Source organism: Giraffa tippelskirchi, chromosome 7 (assembly GCF_054371585.1).
Source record: "Giraffa tippelskirchi isolate mGirTip1 chromosome 7, T2T-mGirTip1v1.2.pri, whole genome shotgun sequence".
NCBI classification, from domain to species: domain Eukaryota; kingdom Metazoa; phylum Chordata; class Mammalia; order Artiodactyla; family Giraffidae; genus Giraffa; species Giraffa tippelskirchi.
Window position 1 is genome coordinate 22,940,993 of NC_137281.1, and position 27,821 is coordinate 22,968,813.

General features: G+C 42.7%; 1 protein-coding gene and 1 long non-coding RNA gene across 2 annotated transcripts in view; one reads left to right on the plus strand and one right to left on the minus strand.

Annotated features, from left to right (window-relative positions):
- The window catches only part of PMFBP1 (polyamine modulated factor 1 binding protein 1), a 443,606-nt gene that overhangs the window by 59,952 nt on the left and 355,833 nt on the right, over nt 1-27,821 (minus strand). The window contains exons 15-16 of the mRNA XM_081512569.1: nt 12,426-12,588; nt 9,196-9,365 (exon numbers count right to left, since the gene is read on the minus strand). The gene's annotated coding sequence lies outside the window, so the exon portion shown is untranslated. The remainder of the gene's footprint in view (nt 1-9,195; nt 9,366-12,425; nt 12,589-27,821) is intronic.
- On the plus strand, nt 10,559-26,729 carry LOC145514584 (uncharacterized). Its single transcript, XR_014060254.1, has 2 exons — nt 10,559-10,805; nt 25,774-26,729. It is a non-coding gene; the product is annotated as an uncharacterized LOC145514584 (long non-coding RNA).

The window sequence follows — 27,821 nt, forward strand, 5'->3', positions numbered from 1 at the left end:
AGATAGCAAAGGTGTTACCAATGGAGCTGGTATTAGCATTTGTTGGTCAAGGCCTTCTATCTCCTGGACATCATTAGGAGGGTCCAGGCATCATTCCCTCTGTGACGATGCTCCCTCCTTCCTTTATGCATCACAAGATTGATAATCTCTTTCTTTAAACAGTCTATTCTGGTACAGTCTGGTTTTGCAGATATGGAAGCTATTCTGTCTCTCTAAGGTGACTCTAGATTCATAATATATCTTTCTCTCATTTTCAAGTTCTGGGGTAACCCCCCATAATTCACTATGAAGTACCAAAGTGTCCAAAAAGTTTATAGCAGTTCAGAGGTACAGTGGTTCACTTTTCACTGGAACAATCAAGAAAGACCGTGGAGATGATTGAATTTGATCTTGCCTTTGATTCTGATAAGGGAAGATGAGTTGTATTCTAGGGTATTGGGGAGAAATGAGAATTTTAAATGAGAGCCAGAAAAGCAAGGAGAGGCAGGTTTGTGACAAGCTTTAGATGCTAGGATATAGTCTGGGATTTATCTAGAGGCAAAAGGGAACCACTGAAGGTTTCTGAGCTGCGGAGTGACGCTGCAAGAGTTGTTTCAGGCGGTTTAGCCTGGCCTCTGTGTGTAAGGAGACAGGGGAGGCAGATCTAGGAAGAAGAGGAGAAGGCCCAGAGAGCTAGACAGGAATTAGGAGATGACAATTTTCAAATAAAGTTAACCACCTGAGCAGAGTAACAGGTAAAAATCTGTGTCTTTAGTTTTTCACTATACTAGTATAACATTACATCCAAATACACAAACACATCATGTTGAAGTTTCCTGAATAGTCATTAAAAGCAAGCAAACAAAAGAACTTCATTTCTGAAGAAATACTTACTAAAGAAAGATGGGTGGTGGGTGAGATTTAAAATCGCCCCAAAGGGACGATACTGTATTTCTGAATGGTGCATTTGCTTCAATTACTAGATGAGTCTACAGGTTAGATCTGGTTACAATGGGCTCCAAGATCTGTCCACATTCAATGGTTTGCTCAAAGAAGTCTTAGGTACTAGTCAGGTTGTGGGGACTTGGAAACCTTTCCAATCTAAACAATTTCTGCTGCAGTTGGATCTACCCTGTGCCCTATAGAATTATTTGTCCAACATCTCAGTTGTAGCCCTAAAGGGTTGTTGAGGTGAGATGAAGGTAGGGCTGGTTTTGGAATGGGGTGGGGACAGTAGACTACTTATTTCAAACCCATTTACATTTCAAAGTCCTTTTCCTGTAGCTGTTCTCCAGTGATGGAGTCTTAGAGGGAAGGGAGAGTAAGGTGGTTACATATGGGTGCTGCTATTGTTATGTAGGAAAATACTTTTTGATGAACAGTCATTTCCTTCCACTGCCAGAGGGTGTTGATAATGAGCAAATTACCTTTTACTCCCTCTGGTGTGGATGTGAAATTGGCTGTTAATAGAGTTGCTAATGCTACCGGGTTAGCATGTGATTGTTCTATTTTAAGCCAATTTAAGTTATATTTGGGGACTAGCCAATCAGACAGCTCGCTAAGAATATGGGCCCAACTGCAGCATTTAATATTGAGAAACCTGCTTCACCCTTAGATGTGGCTGGGAGCAGAAAGTGCTGAACACGCTGTCGTTAACATGAAATGTTTTAATACAATGTCTTTTTTTTTTTTTTTTTTCCTTTGTAGGTACAAGAATGGTCTCATTAGACAAATACCAAATGTTTTCATCACCGGATAGGACCCATTTCAAGCCTCAATACTATGGAATGCTATCTGACAATGATGTACTGTGCTTAATCTAACAGTGGGTTAATATCGGTCATTTCATTACTGCTTGTTATGCTGTGAAAGCTTACTAGAAAATGAAATGTTCAGAAATTAGTTGAAAGGAGCAAAAAAGGTGAGAGATTTCTACTGAGTTATATGCTCGATTGGGCTAATTAAAGGTACAGATGCATTAGTAAGGGTATGGGGATAGCTTTGATTTCTAAAGATGCTTGCCTAGGAGGGGGGTGGTTTATGGCTTTGTGAGCCCCCACACCCAAGGGAAGGGAGTACAGCTTTCTCATATTCTTCCCAGCCCTCCCCTTAAAGCACCCATTGCCACCTGGCACCTGGTGGCTGAATTGACTGCATTGCTTGGGAAAGTTTCTTGCTTAAATAGGATATTCTTGAACAAAGCACTGTTGATTTGTGATTTTTATGTTTTATGGGCCTTTCATGTTTTAAATGTAAAGCTCATTAGCTACATACAGAGAAGGAAACAGGTATGAAGAATGGAAAATAAAACTCAACTGATGTGATACAAAAAGGTACAGTGTGTGCCATTCTGGTTTAGATTAATTGGGCTTGGCACCATTATGACTCCTGTCACCTGATCAGTTTACTGGACTGAAGAAATTGCAGGAATGGAAAGTGCTGGTGCCTAACAGTACCCCAACCTCATTTCTTGCCAAAATACCTCCCAAGGAAATTCTAGACTCATGCTCTCTGATTTGCCGTTAAGATGGAGTGGCCATGGTAAACCTATCTCTTCTGAACTTCCACTCACTTAACAAATGCTTCCAGAGAATTGCCACATGCCAGGATGGAATACAGAAGTGACAGGGACAAAGTCCCTGACCAAGGGAGCACAGAGTATACTGGGGAAACACTTATCTAAAAACACAATATATGGTTATAATTGAACTAATAAGAGATGATTAAAAGCATGGACATTTGAAAAATACTTTTAGAGTTGACTTTTTGCCTTCTTAAGCATCCACGGGACTTACAATGACATCCACTCTAAGAACTTTACAAGTATTAATTCATTAATTCTCATAGCAATCTTTGGAGGCAGGTATGGTCATTGCCGTCATTCTATAGTTGGGGAAATAAAGGCACAGAAAGGTTAAGGTTAAGTCACAAGGTCACACAGCTTGTCAGTGTAGAATTAGGATTTGAACTCCAATCATCTGGTTTCAAAGTCCCCAGCTACTACATGCTGTGGTCCCTGGAAGACAAGTGGGATTGAACAGAAGGAGAAAAGAGAAATGGATGATATTTATTTTCTCTTTTTGACTTACTTCACTCTGTGTGACAGACTCTAGGTCCATCTATATCTCTGCAAATGGCAGAGTTCCATTCCTTTTTATGGCTGAGTAATATTCCATTGTATATATGTGCCACATCTTCTTTATCTGTTTCTTTGTTGATATTAATAGACATTGAGGTTGCGTCTATGTCCTGGTACATTGAACTTACTTATTTTTAAAAAAAGAGAGAATGAGTGAGATGAAAATTTCAGGCTTAGGCTTCCAGGCAAAGGGACAAACTTATCCAGGGTTACTGATAGGTGACTACATATGCCATTCAAGAAGAACCCTTGTGGTCACTACAGAATAAGAGGGGATGTTGTTGGGGTGTGGGTGCCAATCCTAGAGGGATGGGAAGAGAAAGGGGAACTGGTGGGGAGGGCTGAGAAGGAGCCTACAGAAGGAAAACTAGCAGAAGGACCTCTCCAATGGGAAGGCAGAGAGATAAGTCCAAGTAGGATGAGGAGAACCTGGTCATTGTTTTAGAGACGAGGAGGCCATCGATGACCTTGCGAGTACACTGTTGGTAGAACAAGGGACTGAAATGAATGCTGTAGTTGATGGGGAGTTCCTGGAAGGAGAGCAGTGTGAATGTTTTTCTAGAAGTTTTATAGTAAAGGGAAGAGGGGAGAGAGAGAGTAAAGAGAAAGGAAGGGAAGACAGTGATTCTTGGCTAAGGATCAGAGAAGGGGGAAAAGCAGAGTGAGGAGGGGGATGGGGGTGGGGAGGAAGCATCAGAGACGAGTAAGATTGAGGTGCAGAACCTCTTCCTGCCAAACCTCAAGCTGAAGCATTTCCTGAGAACAAGGTCAATATTACTATTTTTTCCAGGCAGTGGAACATAATGTCAAGAGGTTCAGATGCAGATTTAATACTGGGGTCTTTAGAAGATATCACAGGCGGTGAGGAGTTTGAGAGAAGAGGTTTGTGTTCCCAACAGAGCACCAGCAGAGAGCAGGTTCTTAGAATGTGTTTGTTGAATGAATAAATGGGTCTTATTTACATTTTCATTGTGAATATTATTAAAAAAGAATATGACACTGCTTATAAAAACACTTGGAGATACAGTCATAAAAAAAAAAACCTAACGTTTTATGGACTGGGAATCATTTTATGAAATGTTGCAGATACCCTATATCCATCCTGCCTGAGGCCTTGAAGTAATAGGACCATTATAGGATTTCTCACTGGGTCATCAAAAAAGTTTCATCTCTCATATTCCTGCTACTTCACAGACAGATTCTGTGTTTTATTAAAGGTAGGAAAAAGTAAGTTGTTTCTGAAGCACAGGATATAGTTAAAGGTGTTAAGAAAACATGCTACAATCCTCACTAGTGTCTTGACTACTAATTTGGATAAATGTTTATTCTTAATTGTTTCAGCATTATCTTTCTTTTTCCAGAAAGGTCAGGCATATGCCACTAAAAATACATTCAATACATCCAAGAATATTTTTCAAGTGATTTATTGGGGGGTAATGTATGGACTATTTATTTAAATATCTATCCTATTTCCAGTAATGCCACAACCTCATTAGAAGTGACTTGGCTCATTGCTTAAGCAAAATGATTTTGCTATTTAGGACCTCTCCTTTAAAAATAGGCTGTTTTCCTCTAACCATTTACCAGAATTGGAGATCTATTTTTAGAAAAGTAGAAGAGAATGGGTAAGATCCCAGCCTTGGGCCTTGGGGAATTCCTCCTGTAGTTGTGTCTGTTGTACATGTGGGCTCATTTTTCTCCCTCTGGATTCTCCAGAGCGAAGGGAATTCTCCACTTGAGGTGTGAGGGCACAGCCGCTTCTCTGGGGAATTGCGGAATCTTGCCAAGAGGCTCTGTTTTGTATTCCCGGTGGCAGGCATCTAGCCGGCAAAGTATGGGGCCTGGTTTTAGCAGTGAAACACTGCTCTGCTCTTTGGGGACACGAGAGAGCTATTTGCCGTATTAGCAAATGAAATTTGCTAACGAGCGACTCTGCAATACATAACCAACCTCTCTACATTCAGATGCTTATAACACATATAAAACAGAACAACAAAGTGAACATGTGTGACCCCTCTGGGAGCTGAACCATTCCCGATGGGGCATCTAAGAGTTCCTTCTGTTTTATTCCTCTGACCCTGTCTCCCCCTGAGAGGTAACCACCGTCCTGAATTTTGTGTTCATAATTTATCTGATGAAAAAAAATGCTTTTATCACATATGTATGTACCCCTAAGCAATAAGCTTTTTAAAATTTGCTTGCTTTTGAGCTTTATAAAAATTGTCTCATACTTTATTTAATGTTCTACAACTTGTTATTTTCATTCAATGTTGTTTCAAAGATTCATCCATGTGATTGCACTTAGTTGTGGTTCATCCGTTTCACTGCTGCGTGACAGTCCACGGTGGGAATACGGCACAGTTTGCTCAGCCCTTTTCCGGCAGGTGTACACTTGGGCTGTTGGAGGTTTCTTAGCTATGCCAGACAGGGCTGCTGTAGGCACTCTTGGGCACTGTCGTGCTCTTGTGCCAGTGAGTCTCCAACGTGTATGCCTGATTCAGAGGCTTGCAAACATTTAACTTTATAACACAGAGCCAGACTGTTATTCTCAACACTGCCATTTGAATTTTTTACCCCTTAATGAAAAATATGTCAATACAGCTGTGATTCAAAAAGAAAGGCGGCAGACAGACAGGTAAGGAAGGAAGGAGGGAAAGAAAAGAAGGTAGGTGAAAAGAGAGAAGGATTGGAAAAAAGAGAGAGAGAGAAAAAAGAGAATTCCCCCCAAAGAGTTTAAGGTCAGTATAGAAGATACATAAATTTCCTTAGGAGTTTTGTTCTATTTAATGATCCAGCTCCAATGGCTATAGGATGTTTACATGTTATTGAACTGGAAGACTAAAGAAGGTACTAAATCTAGTTGGTGTAAATGTGACAAAACTGACATTTTCATTTATTATTTGTGGAGTGTTAATTGCCTTCTTTCTTGAAAGTAATTTAGCAATATAGAACACAAATCCTAAAAAAGTTTCAATTTACTTGGCAATTACTTTTACAGGATATTATTCTAAGGGAAGAGAAGAATAAGTATATGAAGATGTTTGTTTAAAGATGATACCTGCAGAGTTACTGGTAGCAAAAAGAAAGGAGAGATCATGTAAATGTCCAAAAGTTATTGGTTAAATAACTATTTAGGAATTTTAAATGAGGGAAGGATGTGCATGTTATAGGGCCTAGAAGGACTTTAAGTGATGGTGATAATGATGATGATTGCTTATCCATATTTTTTCACTTTTTCTATAAAAATAATGCATTACTTATCTTGATTAAAATAAAAATAACTTGTGGCAGTCGACTAAAGAGAAAGTTTGGAGATTTTTGATACTGCCTACATGCCATTATCCAATCTGTGGATTATCCTTAGAAAATTTAACATCATAGATTGTTACCTACAATGAAGACTTTCTCTTGCTTTCTGGGGATGTAAAGAAATTTTATATCAGCCAACACACACACATACAAACCAAAAAATATAATTCTAAAACCCCCAAATGCATTTCTTTGAACAAAAAGTAAACAAAAAAAATCTTCATTATCCCTAAACATATGTCCCAGCTCCAGTCTATCAGCTTGGATCATCCACACCACCACCAGCTACTTCCCTCCTCACCATGTTTTCCTCTGGGTGGTTTAATATTTCTAATTCCATAACGTGTAATTTCTATTTTCATAACATTCCTATGAGGTAGGAAGAGTGTTCAGTGGCAGGTATAGTAATTATCAAGGGCGATTTTTTTTTTAATTTGGTGGAATACTGGCCAAATATTTTCATTGTATAATCCTTGGTCTCTTGGAGCCTTTGAAAATAATGGCCAGTAGTTGCGCAAGTTCATTAACTAATTCCCTTAAGGTTGGGGAACGTGCGTTATCTGGACCTGCTGATGTACATATTGTGCCGTGTTTTCAAGTATTCCCTTACCTGGTTTATTTCAACATCTATATTTAAAGGTCTTCATTACTTCCTAATTATCTATGCTCCCTTCCCTTATTTTTCTTGTTAAAGACCAATTTAAAAGAGCAGCTTGGTATCTCTGCCACTCAGAGTCATCATTAATTTCTCTCCCCTTCTCATTTATTAGGCCAGCTGCTTTATTGCCCAGGTTTCTTCCTCCGCAGCCTGTTTCCCTCGCCTCCAACCTCTTTGGTGGTATTAACTCATTCTGCCTTCTCCACTGCTCTTACCTTTCTTTCCTTGAGAAGCCTTACAGAGACTTGTGCATTCATTTTTCTTTTTTTGGAGTGGTGATGGCGGTGGGGAGGAGTTGTGCTCTTCCTCATCCTTCCTTTATTTCCACAGTGGGCTTTCTTCTACCTTTAGATCTTTTCAAGGTTCTTTGTCAAGTGCTCCTTGTATTTGTTTGTTTGTTTGTTTGTTTTTATTCAAGGTATCCTGGGCCTTTGTGGCTTACCTGTTATTTGAAAACTTTGTGCCCTTGCCGGTAGTGCTATCTGGGTTTCTTAATTCACCCAAATTGGATTTCTGAAAATCTTTGAACTTGAGCAAGTTCCTTAATGTTTTTAAATATAGAGATCAGGTCATACTGCCAGGGCAGTGGCGTTTCATGGTCAACAGCAACAAAGACCGTTTACAGGAAGGAGAGAATCAGCACAGATGTGAGGTCATTGCTCCTGCCTTGGGCAGGATATAGACATTTTCAGACCCAAATCCATCCTCAACAACAAAAAAAAGCTAAAATGCTGTTGGTGTTCCAAGTTGTTGACATTGAACTTGGTTTCAATGTCATACCATGGATGGCAAGCAGCTTGCTATTTAGAAAGGTGGGATTGAGAAATGCTTCCCAGGAGTTCCACTTTTTAGTTTACATTAATTAATGAAATGAGGACAAGTACTAGATTCTATGATCATCAATTTAAATGCATCAGACCACAGTGTTCCTTTATTCTGTTTTTGACAGGATCTATGTGTGGACATGTGGATCTGCTGGCAAGTATGTGGTCTCGGCAGTTTCCCTTCTAGTCTATGGTAGCCATAGAGTCCTGCTGCTCAGGTCTCCCTTCCAGAGAGGACCAGCCCCCAGGAGTGCAGTTAGCTGGCAGCTTCCTGCTGTGGATGTCTCCAAGGCAGCTGCCACTCAATGACCAGGCACAGCGGTGGGAGCAGGGACCCCCCTTTTTTGGATTTTTGCACCAGATTTCCCAGTTGGGCTGGCCAACCCCTTCTCTGTGCTGCACTACAGTCTGAGGCTCTGTTTACCCCATCTTCTTTCACAGATGTCAGACCAACATGGTGGTCTGAAGGTTTTCCCTGCTTACCGGTGATCCGTCTCCCTTTTTCCTTTGACAGCTGTTAATACCACTAAGTCACTTGTATGTCTAACTCTATCTCAGCATCTGCTTCTTAGAGAATCTGAACTGACCCAAGGACCCAATCCCCCTTTAACCTTGCCAACCCCTCTGCCTGCCCACCCATCTTGCCTGGCATACTCTTCTTTGTTAGTCGATGGAAAATCCAAATGCTATAGAGTCATAGAACGCATTTCAAGCTAAACAGAAACAGAATTGGGGGTCATCTCCAGTCTGGGATTATACGTACAACTACTCTTACTCATTAATACGAATAATCGATCTCATTACAGTTTGATCAAATTGGATAGTTCCCAGGAAAAGAGCATGTACTTAAACCACAGGATCACTAGGTGACGCTGCTGCCCCACATAAAGGCGACAGCCTGAGCTAGGCTTGGACAGAGCCATTCGGGGCTGGGGGTCCGCCGTTTCCTTGGTTAGATAGAGCCCACAGGTCTGTAATCCACCCCAGAATCTGAAAAGGTAATTTCTGGGTCCATGAGTCCAGGCTCTAGAAGAGCATGCCAAATCTCTCTCTGTCAGAGTTTACGGAAATGTGTGTGAAGGAGTTCTCCGAAACTCATAAACTGATTAAAAAAACTAACCCTATCTGCTCTAACTTCTCCAACAGTCTGCCCATCCACCTTACATGACTACTTACCCTTTCGGATCAACAGAACAATATGGGAGAACTATCAGTTTGAGGGGTATCGGCACCATGGTCTTTATCTAGAGCCCCTTAATAGATTCACACACTCAGGCCTCACTCACTTGTGTTAGGAGTGTAGGGAGACAAGGAGTATCGGGTGTGGGGGCCATTTTCACACTTGGCGTCTTCTCTGCTGAACACAGGACATGTATCTCCCAGGTCAGATTTCTGGCTTGAGCGCTGCCATCTTTCATGCTCCCTCTCCTATCTTCTCACATGTGCAGTCAGCAGTCTGTAAACATAACACCTGTCCTGTAAATCCTCATAGACCAAGCTACTGAGTGGTGCTAAAAACTTAACCCTAGAAATCACCCCTCATTCCCAAGCAGTCTTATCTGCTGTACATGCACAGTACTCCATCCTCAGAGCTTCTCGGTAGGCACATTGTCAATCTGAGTTTTAAGAAAAAGTCATTGTCTTACACGTGGAATGAGTATTTCATTGCATACGAAATACTTTTGTTTCATTAGGACTGGATTCATTCACGCTTCCATTGGGGAATCTCCAGGACCACAACCATCCATCTGTTCTTCATGTTTCTTCAATATACTGCTCAGTCTTTCTCATCACGTTTTACACCCATAATGGTTTGGAATTTCCCAGAAGACTTTTGGCCCACTACCTCACATAGAGACATCAGGAGTGTGTCACTAGACAGTTTTCAGTATAGCCCTCACACTGCCAATATGCTCACAATCCAAGTGCAGTGCGACTCAAGTGTGCTTGATTGTAAGATACAGAGTCCCGGACCTCTCCCCTGGGGATTCTGACTCAGTAAATCTGAGGTGCACTTGGGACTATGTATTTTAAACAAGCAATCCAGTGACTCTACTGATCAAGTTAAGAAAACACAGCCTCACTAAACAAAGTGGGTTCTAGCTAGAAACAAGGTTATGATTCCAATCAGACACAGCAGAAGCTACAATGCAAAATAAAAAAGATATTGGAGATGTTAATAGCTAGAGAGAACCATCTGTGAGTTGTAGGACACCTTCACCAGGTAATTGGGCACCTAGGGTGATTGTAGCCACCTGGAAGCTTCTGATGGAGGAAAAACTGGGGAATCTTTTATTAACATATTTAATGTGCTTGACTAAGGAGAAGAAGTAGAGGAGGCCTTGTTAGCAACTCCTCCTTTTGTAGCGCAGGGCTAGGAAACAATGCTTTCTTTCTCAGGATAGGCTTAGTTAACCCTTGATTGTCTTTCTCTGGGGAGAAATCACTGGGCATAATCAAGCCTAAACAGAAGTCTTCCTGAAAGAGTTAGGTGTGCCTGGGGCCCCGTGGGCAGTGCCTGGGAGGTGTACACAGAGGGTCACATCAACCTTTGTTGTGGAACACGGTAAGGCTTCTATGACAGAACAGTGCCCTGTTACGTTCCTGGCTGCCCTCCTCCTCTCCAGGGTCAGCTTGAGAACCCCTGAGGACTCCAGAATATTGACCCAACCAACGAGGGATCCCATCTCCCCTTCATCATAGCTGGGGAATGTGTGTGGCTCTTTCCCAGCTGAGAGATGACTAAGATAAACAGATGCAGAACCTTAGTGGGAGGCTGAGGTTGGAACCATGTGTCTCAAAAAGCCAAGAGGAACCTCTGATCTGCAGATTTTTCAGGCCACTTCTGTTACTCTGCCCTCAGACCAACGTCACACCTGCACACAAACCACAGTAGGTGAGATTTCAACTTTCCCCCTCCCCAACAAAGTCAGCCACTCCGTGGGGAATTTTCTGTTTGGTGGCAACAAATAGCTAAGTTGAAAATGCAACATTCTCTTCTCGACTGTAGATAAATCACACAGCATAGTGGCATCTTTTTGTTTTCTATCCCTGAAAGAGTCTGGGGGTGTTTGGGGTTTTTTTTTTTTTTTTTGCTTTTTTCATAAATAAATATTTTAACTGGAAATTTCCAAGCATATGACAGGCCTAGAATGTGAACTTGAATGTACTGTAATAGAAATCATCAGTTGCCATGGCGACGTGTTCCAGGAGCAGATTGCAGGGAGTCACATGGGCAGAGAGTGCTCAGTAATACTAACACATCAGAGAGCGAGGCCACTTAACCTCAATCGCTTCCAGCTATTGTGCAGAATGCAATTGAATTTATTCCTAATTTCTGCCAGTGCTAAAGAACAAAATTTCCCTGCAGATTTTAATCTTACTCAGGCAGGCCCAGCTAGTGCTCAGATGCTGTTCAGCACCAATATTTAGTCCAGTTACTCGCCCACTTTACAGCTCTATTTTCTTATTTTTATTTTTCATAATAGCTTCCCTCCCCCTGCTGGGTCCCGCACGTCCCCCTGCCCTGGGGAGAACTCCCCTCCTCCTTTCTGAATGGCTGCACGGTCTCTCTGACTCCATTCTGCTAATACAAGGAACGCAGCTTTCATGATAATAGGGGTAAAAAAAAAAAAAAAAAAGAAAGAGCTTCACTGTCAGCAATAGCTTTCTTTTTTCCCCACCCCAAACCTGTTCCGAAATACAATTCCTGCCAGCTTTGGGTTGTACCTTGCAATGCCACAATTAACAGCCCTGGAGTAAGAAGGCAAACCGGTGGACCAGTGAATAATGGAATCAAAGTGCATATTTTCAATCCCTGTGACAGTCACCTCCCCCTCCACATGTACAACCCCAGCCAGGAGAGCAACACAGATTAGCAGGAGGTCCAGTCGTTGATCACAGAGCACTCATTTCGAGAGCTTATCCGCTCTCATGAAGGCTGATAAATCAGAGACTCTCGTATGGACAGTCTCAAGTTAGCAGCGTCATCGATCTCCCCTGGCCCTTTTAAGTTATTTGTCTTATTCACTTCCAAAGATGATATCAGAGATGCCAAATGAGTCTTTGTTTTCTGCACTCTTGCTCTTCCCAGGGTGAGTGGCTGTGTTGTGGAGGCTAAGAGGCCTGCTTCCGAGGCCCAGCCCTTTCTTTCCCACGCAAGGTCATCTCTCCCTGCGTCGAGGTGTTGTCAGCAGCCTGCCTGTGTTCCCAGGCTGGAAGTAGCATTCTCCAGGCTGATGGTCTTTGCATGGCCCTAGTTCTTGGATGAACTCTCTACTTTATGAATATCTCTTTTAAAAAGACAGAAAGCGAGCTTTAATAGCCAAATGAAGACAAGGCAGAGCTGGGCTTGAAACCGTCCACATTCTAAAGGTCAAGCAATGAGAAACTTAAAAACATAGGGAGATTATGGAAAGGTCTTTTGAGGGGGGAAGAAAAGATAGTTTCTGAAGCGGTTTCCTTTAGAGGGTAGGGTCCTCTAATAAGGGGAAAAATGCAGTCACAATTCACTTACTCAGCTGGTACCAAGCTGTTGTTCTAATGCTCGCTGGGACAGGAAACATGGAGAGAAATTGAGAAGAGAGCGAATGGCAGCAATGTGGAATTAGGACGAGCTGTTGGTAGTGGTTCCTGACTCTACAAAGAGAACTTGATGACTGTAGATGTATCCACGGAGGCTGTGAGAAAAAAGAAGCCAGAGAGGAAATGAAGAGAAGCACTGCAAGGAATTTTATATCAGTCATGTGACATTTGGATCTGGAAAGAGAAAACCATGAGCCAAGCTATTGGCAGCACACGTGGCTCTGTGCCTGCCCTACTGCACCGAAGTCTCTGGAAGGCCTTTGCCAGACAGTCTTGCCCCATGCCTGCCTATCTACATGGCTGGGTAGCTCAGGTCAAGCCAGCCCTTCAGCCTCTGTCAGGGACTTAAATTATTTTTTTTATTAAAAATATTTTATTTTTCGACTGCGTTGGGTCTTCACTGCTGTGAGCAGGCTTTCTCTAGTTGAGGTGAGTGGGGACTACTCTTCATTGCGGAGGACAGGTTTCTCATTGCAGTGGCTTCTCTTGTTTCAGAGCACGGGCTCTAGGCATGTGGGCTCTAGAGTGCGGGCTCAGAAGTCGTGGTGCACGGGCTTAGTTACTCTGCAGCACATGGGATCTACACAGACTGGGGATCAAACCCGTGTCCCCTGTACTGGCAAGTGGATTCTTAACCACTGGACCACCAGGGAAGTTGTATCAGCTCAAGGTACTTCTAACTAGGAAGGGGTAGCACTGTCTTTGTAACTGGCAAAATGTTCAGTTATCTACAACTTTGAACATGTTTTCTAATCAAAGTTGGTTTGATTTATACGAAGGATCATTTCCACACTTACTAGTTAAAAATGCTTGTTGATCCTCTTGTGAGAGGCAAGAGGCAAGAGGCCTTGGAACATTCCAGGAGGTTGTCTAATCTCTACCTAAACGACGTCTGTTTAGGCAGAGTCGCCTTCTGGAAACTTTATCCACACAGAGGTATTTGGCTGGGGAACCACTGAACCTCATGGCCTCTGACTGAACAAAGATGGCAAGAGAAGGTTAAGAAAAGAGTCTGAGTCTTTATCTGTGATGAATTTCATTAAAGGGAAGGACAATCTGTGCTATTATGCTAATACCTCCAATAGCAATCTTATTATGTTCATTAATCTATAGCCAAGGAATAACATTATTACAGTTCTTATAGCTTTTCTAAGTACTTTCATGACTGTTACCTTATTTGAACTGCACGGCAACCTTATAATGTAGGTGGGACACATTTTTCAGATGAGAGATTAACAGCTACAAAAGTTGGGACTGGAACAAAATCACACAGAATAAGGACAAGATCTAGATCTTAGGACACTAGATGCTGTGCTTTTTCTACCACCTTGTGTGCTGGCCAGGCTGAGAGCCAGAGTACGTGCCTTTTCTCAGGGAAAATGGCCCAAAGAGGCTCCTCCCTGCACAATTTTCTATAGTCCTATGTGCAGAAAGGACTGGCCCATGGGTAAATGGAGAGGGGTTGGCACTGTCTATGGGTTGAGCATGAGGGTCAGTGCCTCTGTACAAGTTTGGTGTAGATTCTGCTCATTAGGGTTTTCCAGATTGAATAGAGACAACACAACTCAACCCAGCTTCTTTTTTGGAAAGTGTGAATCCTGGTGGAAAATGAGGAGGTGGGTCCAATTCTTCTTGCAAGGAGCCTGATGCACAAATTTGCCTAATAAGCAGCAGGACTCAGAGTGAAGATGGCATTTGAGGTTTTGATGTAGCTCTGTTGACTCTGCCGAAACACAAACCACCGTATCTCAGTTACTGAGTAACAGAAGAAATAGACATTTTCCTTTCCTCCCTCCTTCCCCACCCTCTTCCCTACCCAGTCCTTGGTGCTACAGGGACAGGGTCAGCGATGGGTTGAGAGTTAGGGATGTCTGGTAGATACATTACTAGCAGTAAAAAAAACCCAGAGTTTCCACACTGGCTGTTGTGCGTGTTGAAGCTTCATGGAAATGGCCCCATGAAAACATCTAGCTTGATGACTCTTTGGCTGATGGAAAAAAGGTCCCTGTGCTGCTCCAAGTTTCTCGGGATCCTTGTACTGAACATCTATTGCAGAAAGTATCCTGAATGTGGCCAGATATTATTTACACATAATATTCTATTTTCTCTTTCTTTCTTCTCCTTTTCTTCCTACAAGCAAGTAGTCTGGTCTCTGCCTCCAGAGGGGCATGTTATAAGGCAGGGTGAAGGTCTTTCTGACTTCCATAATACTAAAGCTTAGCTTCTTAGCATAATGGTTCTAATAAAGGTGTCACTAGACCTAAAAGGGCTGGAAATGAAATGCCCCTCCTGAACTTTATTGGTAGTTGAAATGATTGGGAGGTATCATTGGCACTTTGTTCTCTAAGGAGCTAGGGATGGTAAACATCTAACAGTGAATGGGCAGGAGTTTTGAAGAAACATGAAGGCAGCCTAAAAGAGATTTCCCCAAAGTTGGGAAGAGGAGGAGTGGGAAGGAGAAGAGGAAGAGTAGAGAGAACTCGGCATCCTGACTGCAGAAGAGATTAGTTCCCTGTTCCCTGGTTCCCTCTACGTGAGGGGTAAGACCTCAGACTGCCGTGTGTGTGGCGTGCATCTACACGCAAGGTTGAGGCGTCCTCAACCTTGACACAGTTGACACAGAAGACATTAGGCCAGATAATTCTTTGTTGTGAGACTTTCCTGTGTATTGTAAGACGTTCAGCAGTGTTCTTTACCTCTACCCACTAAAAGCCAGTAGCAAGCTCCTCCTCAGTCACAGCTCGAATGTCTCCAGATATTGCCATATTGCTATCTCCTGGTAGGCAAACCTGTCCCCAGTTGAGAGCCACTGCTCTAGGCCAGGGGTTGCAAACCCAACTGCTATAGGAACCAGGTGACAACGATGACAACAACAGAAATAGTAGTAGTAACAATGAACTCTTCTATGAGTGCCAGACACCATTCTAAACACTTTATAAATTTTAATTCATTTAATCCTCACTATTACCCTATGAAGCAGGCACAGCCTCATCTTACAAATGAAGAAACGGAGGCACAGAGAGACTAAGAAACTCATGGAAACTCATACACTAGTAAGTGAAGAGTGGGCATTTGCACTCAGGCCCTGTGATCCCAGAGCCCCAGCTTCTCTCTGCTATAAGGCCTGACTATTGCACAATTTCCCTTTATTGAAGTCAATTTATTTACTTTGCCTATCAACTCAGGGAGAGAAGGTTCACTTTTTAAGGATTAAGGAGTCTCACCGTCTCCTGTGATACAAATGCTTCTATATTCGACAAGTATTGCTGCAATGAGAAGACTTACTGAATTGATAAAAATAGGTGAGCGTTTTAAAGCATGCAGTGTTAGGTGTGTCTTGGCTTCAGCAGTGTGTGGAACCTTCCTCTGAGCTACATCCTCTTGTATGTGGGCAGCACAAGGTTTTTAGCTTCTGTGGAACATCTGTAAAATTTGGTTGCATGTCCAGAATTTACCATACCCCGCGCTCTCGTCCCGCCTCTTCCATATTCGGGAGGCAAGGAACAGTTCACTTAGTGATGGGCTTTGCCTGAAGGAAAGAGCTCCTGTCTTAGCTGGGCATTCTTCATCAGGGCTTGGGTGATGGCAGGATGCCTGGGGAAGTGGGGAGTAGGCTATGGGCCCCAATTCTGCATGCTGCTGGTGACGTACATGGAGACTGTCCTTAGTGGGGTCTCTGGGAACCCACCTGCCAAGGTAGGAGACATAATGAGACCTGGGTTCGATTCCTGGGTCGGGAAGATCCCCTGGAGGAGGGCATGGCAACCTACTCCAGTATTCTTGCTTGGAGAATCCCATGGACAGAGGAACCTGGTGGGCAATAGTCCATGGGGTCGCAATGAGTTGGACATGACTGAGGTGACTTAGCATGCACACACTGGGTGCTTTAGCTGCATTACAATCCTCTGGACAATTGTCCACTCATCACGCCTCCACTTTCTGTTTCATAGTCTGAAGAACTCCTTGTTCCCACCCTACCTGTGGGATGGATTCACAGAGCTCCCCAGACTGTCACAGAATTGTGAGGGCATCTTTGCTTTTCCAGCTCTTTTCCAGTGATGCTTCAGCAATGACCTGGAAGTGTCTGATGGGAAAGCTAACATTGGGCTTTGAGTCAGTTTTCAGGCTTCCCCTTGTGAGGGTGATGAGATGCTAATTTCAGTTCAAATTTTATGCTGAACAATTACCCTTAGAACAGAGCATTTGGATTTAAATTTAAATTGGAGTTTGAGAGGTGTAAAAGTCAAAAGTACCATGTCCACAGTTTCATTATAGATACTCCTCATTCCCAACAGTTGTTAGAACGATCTTCAACACTTCCCACATTACATCTGGTTTTTAATTCAATTAGAATCATGTGTGCTTTTCTGTTTGTCATAGGTAGAAACAAATAGCGATTTTCAGAGCAATTCTCTCCAACATGACAGTGAGCACTCTTCCAGAGTACAGAAGGGACTGACTCTAAAACAAATAATAATAAAGAATTCAAGCAAAGCTGCCAATACCAATCCTTAACACCTAAGTTTGTCCAGGGCTTGTCCTGCATTTCCAGCTGATATTCCATCACATTTTCCTTCCCCTCCGGGTCCATTCCCATGTCAGAAAATAACTAATATTTATTAACTGTCAACTAAATGGCTAAACTGGAATCAAGATTGCTGGGAGAAATATCAACAACTTCAGATATGCAGATGATACCACTCGAGTGGCAGAAAGTGAAGAGGAACTAAAGAGTCTCTTGATGAGGGTGAAAGAAGAGAGTGAAAAAGCTGAGTTAAAACTCAACATTAAAAAAATGAAGATCATAGCATCCAGTTCCATCACTTCATGGCAAATGGGAAGTGGAAAGCAGTGACAGGGAAAAAGTGGAAGCAGTGACAGATTTTATTTTCTTGGGTTCCAAAATCACTGTGGACAGTGACTACAGTCATGAAATTAAAAGATGTTTGCTCCTTGGAAGGAAAGCTATGACAGACCTAAGAGCATACTAAAAAGCAGAGAAAGGTCCATATAGTCAAAGCTATGATTTTTCCAGTAGTCATGTACGGATGTGAGAGTTGGACCATAAAGAAGGCTGAGCGCTGAAGAACAGATGCTTTGAAATTGAGGTGCTGGAGAAGACACTTGAGAGTCCCTTGGACTGCAAGGAGATCAAACTAGTTAATCCTAAAGGAAATCAATCCTGAATATTTATTGGAAAAACTGCTGCTGAAGCCAAAGCTCCAATACTTTGGCCACCTGATATGAACAGCAGACTCATTGGAAAAGACCCTGAGGCTGGGAAAGATTGAAGACAAAAGGAGAAGGGGGCAGCAGAGGATGAGACGGTTAGACAGCATCACTGACTCAATGGACATGAATTTGAGCAAACTCTAGGAGACAGTGAAGGACAAGGAAGACTGGTATGCTATAGTCTATGAGGTTGCAGAGTTGGACACAACTTATTGACTGAACAACATATGAATAAACATTCAAAGTTCATTATTTAGGTCAGATATAACTAGAAGAATAGATATATTGACAGACCACTAAATTTACACCATTGGTACTAGCTCAGCGACAAGGTACTCTGGTTGTTTGGAGGGGCTGAACCCCAAATATAGGGCTGCTCATGAAGGCTTTCACGGTGGCTTCTTCTTCCAGGAAAGTTTCCCAGATCTTTCTCCTAATTTCCCTTCACCAAAGTAAAGTAAACTATCTCATCCTCAAATGTTCCCATAACTTTATTTCACCTGCTTTCCTGTACTGGAGTTATTTATTCGTGTCTTACCTCTCTATTAGAGAGAAGTTGCTTTAGAGAAGATTGTCTCTTTCATTTATCTTCTTGTGGACACCTTGATTAGCATAGTGTGATGTAAATTGAGTAGATAGTCTTGAATGAATGAATGAATGAGTGAATGAATTGATATGCGTCTTGAGATGGATCTTGAAGGACAGACAGGCAGGTTGAGACGCTTTTTAAAAAGTAATAAATCAGTCACTATAAGCTACAGACCCTTCTGGCTAGCATCCTTCTGGAGTTCTTACTGTTGTTTACCCATGCACGTTTCCTCCCCCAGGCCCGACCTTGATACTCGTTAGAACTGTTCCCTAGTAGCACGGTCTTTAGTGACATCAAGGCTTTACTGGAAGAGGGAATTGGCATTTTGTTGCAGAGATCCCATTACTTCCCCATAGGAGGCTGTCACTCCCCTAAGTGCACCACCTCTGGTGCCAATCTCTCGCTCCCATGTCCTCCTCCTGACTGCTGGGAGCATGTAGGCATGCTGCATGTCACCTGCTCCTCCGGCTCTTGACAGTCTCCTTCCTTTGTTTCCAAATTCTAAGCAAATTGCTCAGTTGACAATCAAAGCCTGCTAACATCAAACAGCTGCTATAGACAGGTGTGTTCTACAGTTACCTGCTGTTTGCTTTCCTCAGCAGGGACTGATATGACAAACAAAACCAGGACCTGGGTGCCAGCTTCCTGCTAGCATTTTTCAGACTTGGGAATTCACCCTAAAAATAGCCTCCCTCAGTCTTCATCAGTGTGTGGCTGGGTGAGATGTTGTACAACTCCACCAGTTCCTGTGGTTCTTTGCAAAAAACTAGAAATCACAGTGGCTACATCCAAGCAGAGGTTGCACGGTTCTAGAACTCTTGATTTTTAAAGGACTGCTCAGTCCTCATACATGCATGCTCAGTCACTCAGTTGTGTCCGACTCTTTGCAACCCCATGGACCATAGCCCACCAGGTACCTCTGTCCATGGGATTCTCCAGGCAAGAGTACTGGTGTAGGTTGCCATGCTGTCCTCCAGGGGATCTTCCTGACCTAGGGATTGAACCCTTGCCTCCTGTGTCTCCTGCATTGGCAGGTGGATTCTTTACCTCTAGCACCACCTGGAAAGCAGTTGCCTTAAAATTTTTCTAGGTTTTTCTTCCCCGTTAATGTGATTATATGAGTGTTGCCTCCTGCTTTCTGCTTTTGACAGTCTTCCCAAAGGTCTTAGTTTCTGATCTTTGAAAGTTGTTCTAATCATCAGGCGGTATGACTGGCCATTAAGTCTCTCATCACTGGGGGTATGAGGCTGTGGCAAGTTGGAGGTGGAATAAATTCCCACTTTTTCCAACATTCCTTCCTGTGCTTCAGAGCCTGGAAAACTAGCAACCATTATTTTCCATACTATTTTTTATTTACCAGGTGTTCTTGCACCTAAGGTTTTGAATGTTATTTAAGTTCTGTCACTTAGATGACCCTGCATGAGACAGGCACAGAAGGTGACATGGGGCGGGGGAAGCCCATGTTCTCTGGGGCCAGTTTCTCCAGTGGCACCACTGCCACTGTGTTGGGGCTTCCCATGGTGGCCGGTTCCTCACTGTATGGCTTCCTGCTTATGGTGGCTTCCTGGTCACAAACCAGACAGCAGTCTCTTCGGTGGTCTGGTGCTCAGAGTCCCTCTTGAAAACTCCACCTAATGTCTGTGTCTTTGGCTTTGCTGGTAATTTTGTAAATTGTTTAATACCCTGCTTTGACTTGCTAGAGTGAATTCTCTTCTCTATGACTGACCCTTAATCAAAACAGAGGGCAATTGGGCCAGACATGCTTCCCCCACTGCTTGGTGGGGGTGCGAGGAGGTAATCAGCTGGCCGGCAGGGGTCTACCTCAGGCTGGAGGCTGGAAGAGAGGAGGATAGCGTTCCACCAAGGGAAGAAGCTCTCTCCCTCTGTGCCTCTGCCCGGGCCCTTCCTCCAGCTCAGGAGTCCTTCCTTCACCACCACATTCCTCCTGCTTTGACAGCCACTTCTTTTCTTGAGCTGGAAGTAGTTTTTGCTTCTCTGAACTCCGTGAACACTTAGCACACTTCTCCAAAGAAACGATCACTTTCTACTGGTATTACCGTTACTTCTGTACAGTTCTTCTCTCCTGAACCAGATTGTTAGTCCTTTAAGAGCAGAATCTGAATCGTTTTTGGCAGATCCTAAGAACCCCCACTCCTGGGAGACACACGATAACATTCAAGACAGGAAGGAAAGAACAGAGGAGAGGGTCTGTGCCTAGCTATGCTCCTTGGCAAGCACCCAATTGATGATTTTTTTTCATCATTTGTTTTTACATGGATTTTGGGGCCCTTCAAAGGCCTCATGCTAATTTAAATGATGGTGTGAGAGCAGTAAGATTGCCCCATAGCTTTCTGTGATGGTGGAAATGTTCTAGATCTGCACTGTCCAGTGTGATAGTCCCTAGGATAGGTGACTTTGGACCACTTGAAACATGGCTAGTGTGGATGAAGAATGGAATTTTAAAATTTTATTTAACTTTAATCAATGTAACTTGAATGAGCCATAGTAGCTACTGGCTGCTGCAGTAGAGGGTGCAACATTAGAGTCCATACTGTTCTAACTGGCACACAGGCCAGTCTGTATTAACTGTTCTTTCTGTCATAGCAGGTCAGAACACTGTGGATGTTATTCTGGTATTTATGGGCTGGGAGTTTGTCTTTCTGGCCAAGGACCAGGTTTAAACCTTAAGAGAAAGACAGGGAAGTGGAAGCTTCATCAGAGATTCTATAAACAGGAGACCAGTTTTCAAACACTCTTTTTCATAATTTTAAAAAGTGACCTGACTCTTTAGAAGCAAATGACTCTTCCCACATCTTGCCCTATTGAAGTGCACGGCTGTGGGAGCACAGAGGCAGAAAGTCACTAGAAGAATTGTTTGGCTACGTGTTGAGTGGATCTCCTCCCACGAGTTGGTGCTGAATGGATGATTCCGTTTGGAAAGGATAGTCACGTTCTCATCAAGACACTTTCCCCCTCTCTGTGGCATCTTCTACAGCAACCACAAGTGCATGTCAAACTAGACCTGGATGTCAAGGATGAAAACCACCTCCTGTGGGCATCCTGGACTGCTGTGGGTATGTTGATCCCAACACATCCTAGTATTGGCCACTTTGATAGCTTCTGCTACACATACAGGAAAGGGTATGATGCCAGGACAGGACTGGGATCAATGTGGCAGATATGGAGCACAGTATTCGCTCTGGACGAATATGTGGTCCTCTGACTGTGGAGTGCTTCCGTTCATGAAGTTCTAAGAATGTTCATGTAGGGCCCTTTCATTTACATGATCTCTTTCATAGATTTCTTAGAGATCAGGGTTTCAGATCCTGAGAGAAACCAGTTCTTGGATTTAGTCACTTCTTCAGTGAACTTGCCAGAAAGTGTGAAAGTGTTAGTCCCTCAGTTGTGTCCGGCTCTTTGCGACCCCATGGACTGTAGCCCGCCAGGCTTCTCTGTCCATGGGATTCTCCAGGCAAGAATACTGGAGTGGGTTGCCATTCCCTTCTCCAGGGGATCTTCCTGACCCAGGGATCAAGCCCAGGTATCCTGCATTACAGGCAGATTCTTTACCATCTGAGCCACCAGGGACTTGCCAGAGGAGGATATAATCACCGACCACACTCACACTTGGTTTCACTCTGCTAAGTGCTCATGTTCTTACCTAAAAAATAGTTTCCTCTTTCTGAATTCTCTCACATATACTATTTCTTTTTTCCTGCTGGGCACACAGATTTAGGCACACAGTTGTATATTCATGGTCACAGATTAGTGGCACTAGGGGAATCATCTTAATACTGGCTTGGTTCTGGCTGATCTGCAAACAATTTTGGGTGGACTTCTGGGAAGACAAGCACACTGGCTTGACTCAGGGAGGGATCTGAATCTAGAATTCTGAGGGGAAAGCACAGGGCCTTTCCCCTCGGAATAAATGGCTCCACTGGAGGAGGCGCTACACATTCGGTGAGCTTTTCACTTTCTTCCTGCTCACCCTGCTCCTCCTTACCCACTGCGTACACCCTTCCTTGCTGTGCACAGTCTTAGAAGCCCAGGTGCAGCTCCACCCTTGAAAGCAGGAGCTTCTGGGTGATTCACCTAAAGGGGAGGATGGAGAGGATAGCAACCTCTGTCGTTCTTCAACTTCCTCCTCCTTTTTCTCTTTCAACTCTAGTTTCTTACTTGTCCTGAATCTCTATCTTCCTCCAACTCTTCCTGACTGGCTGACCGTGTGAGATGTGGTCTCATCCAGGGCACATCTGAATTTAATCAGGAAGTTAATAATGTGCTGTGATGAGGGCCTTACACTTCTACTCTTAGAGTCAACCTAAAGAATTAATGTTTTATTATGGAAAATATAAAATATACAGAAGAGTCAGAGAAGAGTATAATGAATCACCCACTTCAACAATGATGAATAAATAGTTTGCCATTCTTGTTTCATCCATTCCTAGTCCACTTGTTTTGTTTGAGTCTTTTTAATCTTTAAAATTATTTATTTATGCAACTGAAACATATTTGCTGTAAAATATTATGTTAGATTTAGCTGAACTACACACTGATTTAACATTTACATAATATTAGGAAATGATTGATCACCACAATAAGTCTAGTAACCATTTCTTCCCAAACAAAGTTGTTAAAATATTACTGACAATATTCCCTATGCTACACATTACATCCCAGGGGCTTATTTATTTTATAATCGAAAGTTTATACCTCTTAATCCTTGTCACATATTTGCCCAACCCCCAAACTCTCTCTCCTCTGGCAGCCATTCGTTTGTTCTCTTTAAGTCTGCTTCTGTTTTGTTTTGATTTTTAGATTCCACATATAAGTGAAATCACACAGTATTTGTCTTTGTATGATTTATTTCATTTAGATGATACCCTCTAGGTCCATCCATGTTGTCATAAATGGCAAGATTTCATTTTATAAAATGGCTGAGTAATATTCCATTGAATGTATATACCACATCTTCTTTATCCACTCATCAGATGTTTAGGTTGCTCCCATATCTTGGCTCTTGTAAATAATGCTGCAAGGAATATTGTTGTATATTTTTTCACATTAGTGATTTTGTTTTCTTTCAATAAGTACCCAGGAGTGAAGTTGCTGGATCATATGGTAGTTCTATTTTTAATGTTCTTTATATCCTCGCAACATTTGTTATTCTTTGTCTTTTTGATAATAGCCATTCTGAAGAGATGTGAAGTGATATCTCATTGTGTTTGGTTTTTTTAAATAATTTAATCAATTTATTTTTGGCTGTGCTGGGTCTTCATTGCTGCACGGGCTTTTCTCTAGTTGCGGTGCTCAGGCTTTTCATTGCTTCTCTTATCGCGAGGGCTTCCGTAGTTGCAGCTTCCAGTCTCTAGAGCACAGACTCAATAGTTGTGGTTCATGGGCTTAGTGCTCTGTGGCATGTGAGATCTTCCCAGATCAGGGATTGAACCCTGTATCTCCTGCATTGGCAGGCTGATCCTTTACTATTGAGCCACCAGAGATGCCCTCATTGTGGTTTTGATTTTCATTTCCCTGATTATTAGTTATGTTGAACACCTTTTCACGAGTCTGTTGGCCAACTGTATGTCTTCTTTGGAAAAATATACATTCAGGTTTTCAGTCTATTTTTTAATTGAGTGTTTATTTTTTTGATGGTGAGTTGTATGTGCTATTTGTGACTTTGGATATTAATCCCTTATAAGATATATCATTTGCAAATATCTTTTCCCATTCAGTAGGCTGTCTTTACATTTTGTCAATGGTGCACTTTGCTGTGTAAAAGTTTTTTAGTTTGATGTACTCCCATTTGTTTATTTTTACTTCTGTTTCCCTTGCTTGAGGAGATAGATTAAAGAAAAATATTGCTTAAAAAAATATTGCTAAGATCCATGTCAAAGAGCATACTGACTATGTTCTCTTCTAGGAGTTTTATGATTTCAGGTTTATGTTTAAGTCTTTGATCCATTTTATTTTTGTGTACGGTTTGAGAAAGTAGACCGGTTTGATTCTCTTGCATGTAGCTTTCCAGTTTTCCCAACACTATTTTATTGAAGGACCCTTTCCCCCCATTGCTCTCTTTATCATAGATTAATTGCCCATATACTTGCAGATTTATTTCTGGGCTCTCTATTCTGTTGCATTGATCTACATGTCTGTGCTTTATTTAGCTTTTTAAAAAAGCAAATTTGTCATCAGATCATTTCTTCTACAAATACTTCAGTAATTAATGCTGATAAATAAAGAACTTAAAAAGTGTCATTGTCATGTCGAACAAAATCCAGAAAATTTTCTCAATGTCATCAATATATAAATAGCAGGTATACCATTTTTTAACTTTATGTATAAGTTGGTGCATATGATCTTTAGAGAGGGTAATTTGGCAGTAGATTTCAAAATTTAAAATGCCTATACCCTCTGACTTTGCATTCTATGTGTAAAAATTTCTCTTAGGATGTACAATATCAACTAAACTATGCAAAGAAAACATTGTTTATGAGACCAAGAAATGAGAAAAAACCCAAAGGGGCTGTTCAGCCATTTTTACTAAATTAATGTAAGGATTTAAAAGAAGGTGGTAGCCCTATGTGTTTTGATATGAAACTATCTAAGACGTACTGTTGCATAAAAAAAGAATAGCAGGAAAGATATGTAAGAAACTTCTCGGAAGGATGGGAAGGAGAGGGCAAAAGTAACATTGGAGGGGAAATATTCCTTTTCACCTGGTATCTTTCTGTGCATTTTGAATTATTTTTTTTATCATGAAAGCGTATTACTTTTGTAGTTTAATAAGTAGTTAATTAAAAAAGTGTATTCTCAGCAGGACAAGTTTGGAGAATTCTTGTTTTCATGTTTCTGGTAGCTTCTCATGTAAATATATGGTAGCAGTTACTAGTGTGCTTCATATCCTGTTCTCCTCTCCTTCCTAGTCACCCAAGAGATGACACTCCTCCACCCATCTGCAGGTAGGGAGGGCCGTGTGATGAGTTCCAGCCTCCAAAGTGTGTGTGGACGTGACACATGTCACTTCTAGGCTAAGGTGTCTGAGAGTCCATGCGCCACCTCCGTGTTCTCTGCTTTCCTGCCATGGTCACTCTGGAAGCCTTCTGTTGAGATGGCGATGTCCCTAAACTGAGGCAGCCAGGTCCCCAAGGCACTCCCCAGAGGAGTCCTAATGTTCAGACTTTGCATGAAAAAGAAAGAAGCTTTTGTTGTATTAAACCGCTAGATTTCAGGGTTTGTTACTTCAGCTTAGTTGATCTTATCCTGACTAAATCGGTAATGACAGTACAGTTTCAGCACAGCAGAAACAGGCTTCCTCAGACCGCACTGCATGCCCTTGTAATGCTGCGTGGAATGATTATAAAGCTCTTCCCTTTGCTAATGTTGGGATAATCATGGCATTTGGGCTGCAAAAACAAGTAAGCACAATTTCTACAGCAGAATTCATATCCATCTTCAGGTCACGGTGATGACTTCATTGAAGACCTCAGCACAACCAGGCAGACTGCTCTCAGACTTGGAGCTTAACACTGAAGTCCAGGGATGTTCTTCTCATTCTCATTGCTTCTCTGAGCCTCCTCAGCATGAGAACAATTAAACTGGACCCGCGGCAGCTCAGTCTCGATGCCCTGCCTGTCACCCTCGATGCCCCACGGTATAATATAAGCAGGAAAGCTTTAGAAGGATCAGGTGCCTGAAGGCCTTGGTCTCTTCTTTTTCTGCTGCTCTAGGGCCACTGCTTAGGAAGGTGTAAGCTTCAAATACAACAACCAGAGAGCCAGAAAAGACATCTCACTGCTTTACCTCTGAATCAACTAAAAATAAATAGATGTCCTGACTAGATAATAATTTATTATTGGAAGATGGGGTGGAGGGGTCTGGGTAAGTGAGTGAGAATGACTTGGATGGTATGGCAGAGATAGGAAAAAAGCCAGAGAGGTGCACGAAAAAAGCACAGCTAGATTTGAGCTCGAATTCTAGCCATGTAGCCTTAGGCACATAACCAAGTCTCTGAGAGCCTCAGTTTCATTCTATGGGTGATTGAGAGGTTGAAATGAGAATGCATGTAATAGTCCTTATAGAGTGTCTGACAGACAGAAGCAGAGGCACCTCCAGGTAGGAGGTCTCTATGACCTGCGCATACTTAGAACTTTTGAAGGTGAGCCAAGATGGGGGGCAGCAGCATGCCCATTCATTCCTGGCTGTAAAATTGGCATTCCAGGAGGGCAGCTCCATGGGGTAATTCCAGTCCTGCATTGGCAGCTCACCAACAGCAACAACAATGTGATGAGCGCTAAAGCTCAGCCTTTACTGTGAGCATTTACACTGGCCTAACCATTTTTGCAAAGACTTCACATGACTGAAGTGACTTAGCTGCATGCACGCAACCACTTCCTATAAAGCCTTGAAACAGTCCTACGAGTGTGATTATTGCTATTTCCATCTCACAGACAACGAAACTGAGGTCCTAAGAGGTTAAGGGATTTGCCCAAGTTGTGGCGCCAGTGGTAAAGAATCCATCTGCCAATGCAGGAGCCACAGGAGACAGGGGTTCGATCCCTGAGTCGGGAAGATCCCCTGGAGAAGCAAATGGCAACCTGCTCCAGCATTCTTGCCTGGAAAATCCCATGGACAGAGGAGCCTAGTGGGCTACAGTCCATGGGGTCGCAGAGAGTCAGGCATGACTGAGTGACTGAGCACACAGAGCTTGTAGGTGGTCGAGCTGGGATTCAAACCCAGGAGGAGCTTGAGTTGAGAATTCACGCTGTTATCACTGCCTCATCTGAGTGCAGCAACCATGATGATTGTAGCTAATAGTAAGAATTGCAAAGCAAGCTGGGAAACATTTATCTGCCTAAAGTTTTATAGTGAACTTCTTGTAAATCATATTTTCACCCAGATTGTATGTGATTTCAAAGTGCATGGGGACTTTCCTGGTGGTCCAGTGGCTAAGACACCACACTCCTAATGCAAGGGGACCAGGTTCAATCCCTGGTGGGGGAATTTGATCTCACATGCCACAAGAGCTCACATGCTGCAGCAAAGATCAGAGATCCTGGTGTGCAACTAAGAACTGGCACAGCCAAATACATATTTTTAAAATGCATGAAGGAAGGGGACTTTGAACTGGAAAATATAGTCATTTACATTCTATATTTTTTAGTGTTAGAAGGAGTACAGAGTGTATCAGGAGGGCAGTACTATGCAATATGGCTCCAGTGCCTGGAGTTCTATTTTATCTTGAGAACCACACTAGAAAGGTGGGTTAGATGGTGGAGAGGCTTCGAGGCTCAGGAACAAAGTCTGGGCTTTGCCTTGAGTCACTGGAGGTCACTGCAGAGGGGACAGACGTGGTGAAATAATGTTCTGCTATAGTCCATGTGGCAGTGGTGTGCAGAATGAAGAAGCGAAGGAGACTGAGGCAGGGAGGCCATTAGGAAGGCTGTTACATGTGGGGATGAGGGCTGGGCTAGGGTTGAAGCAGAGGGAAAGAAAAGAAGGTGTGTC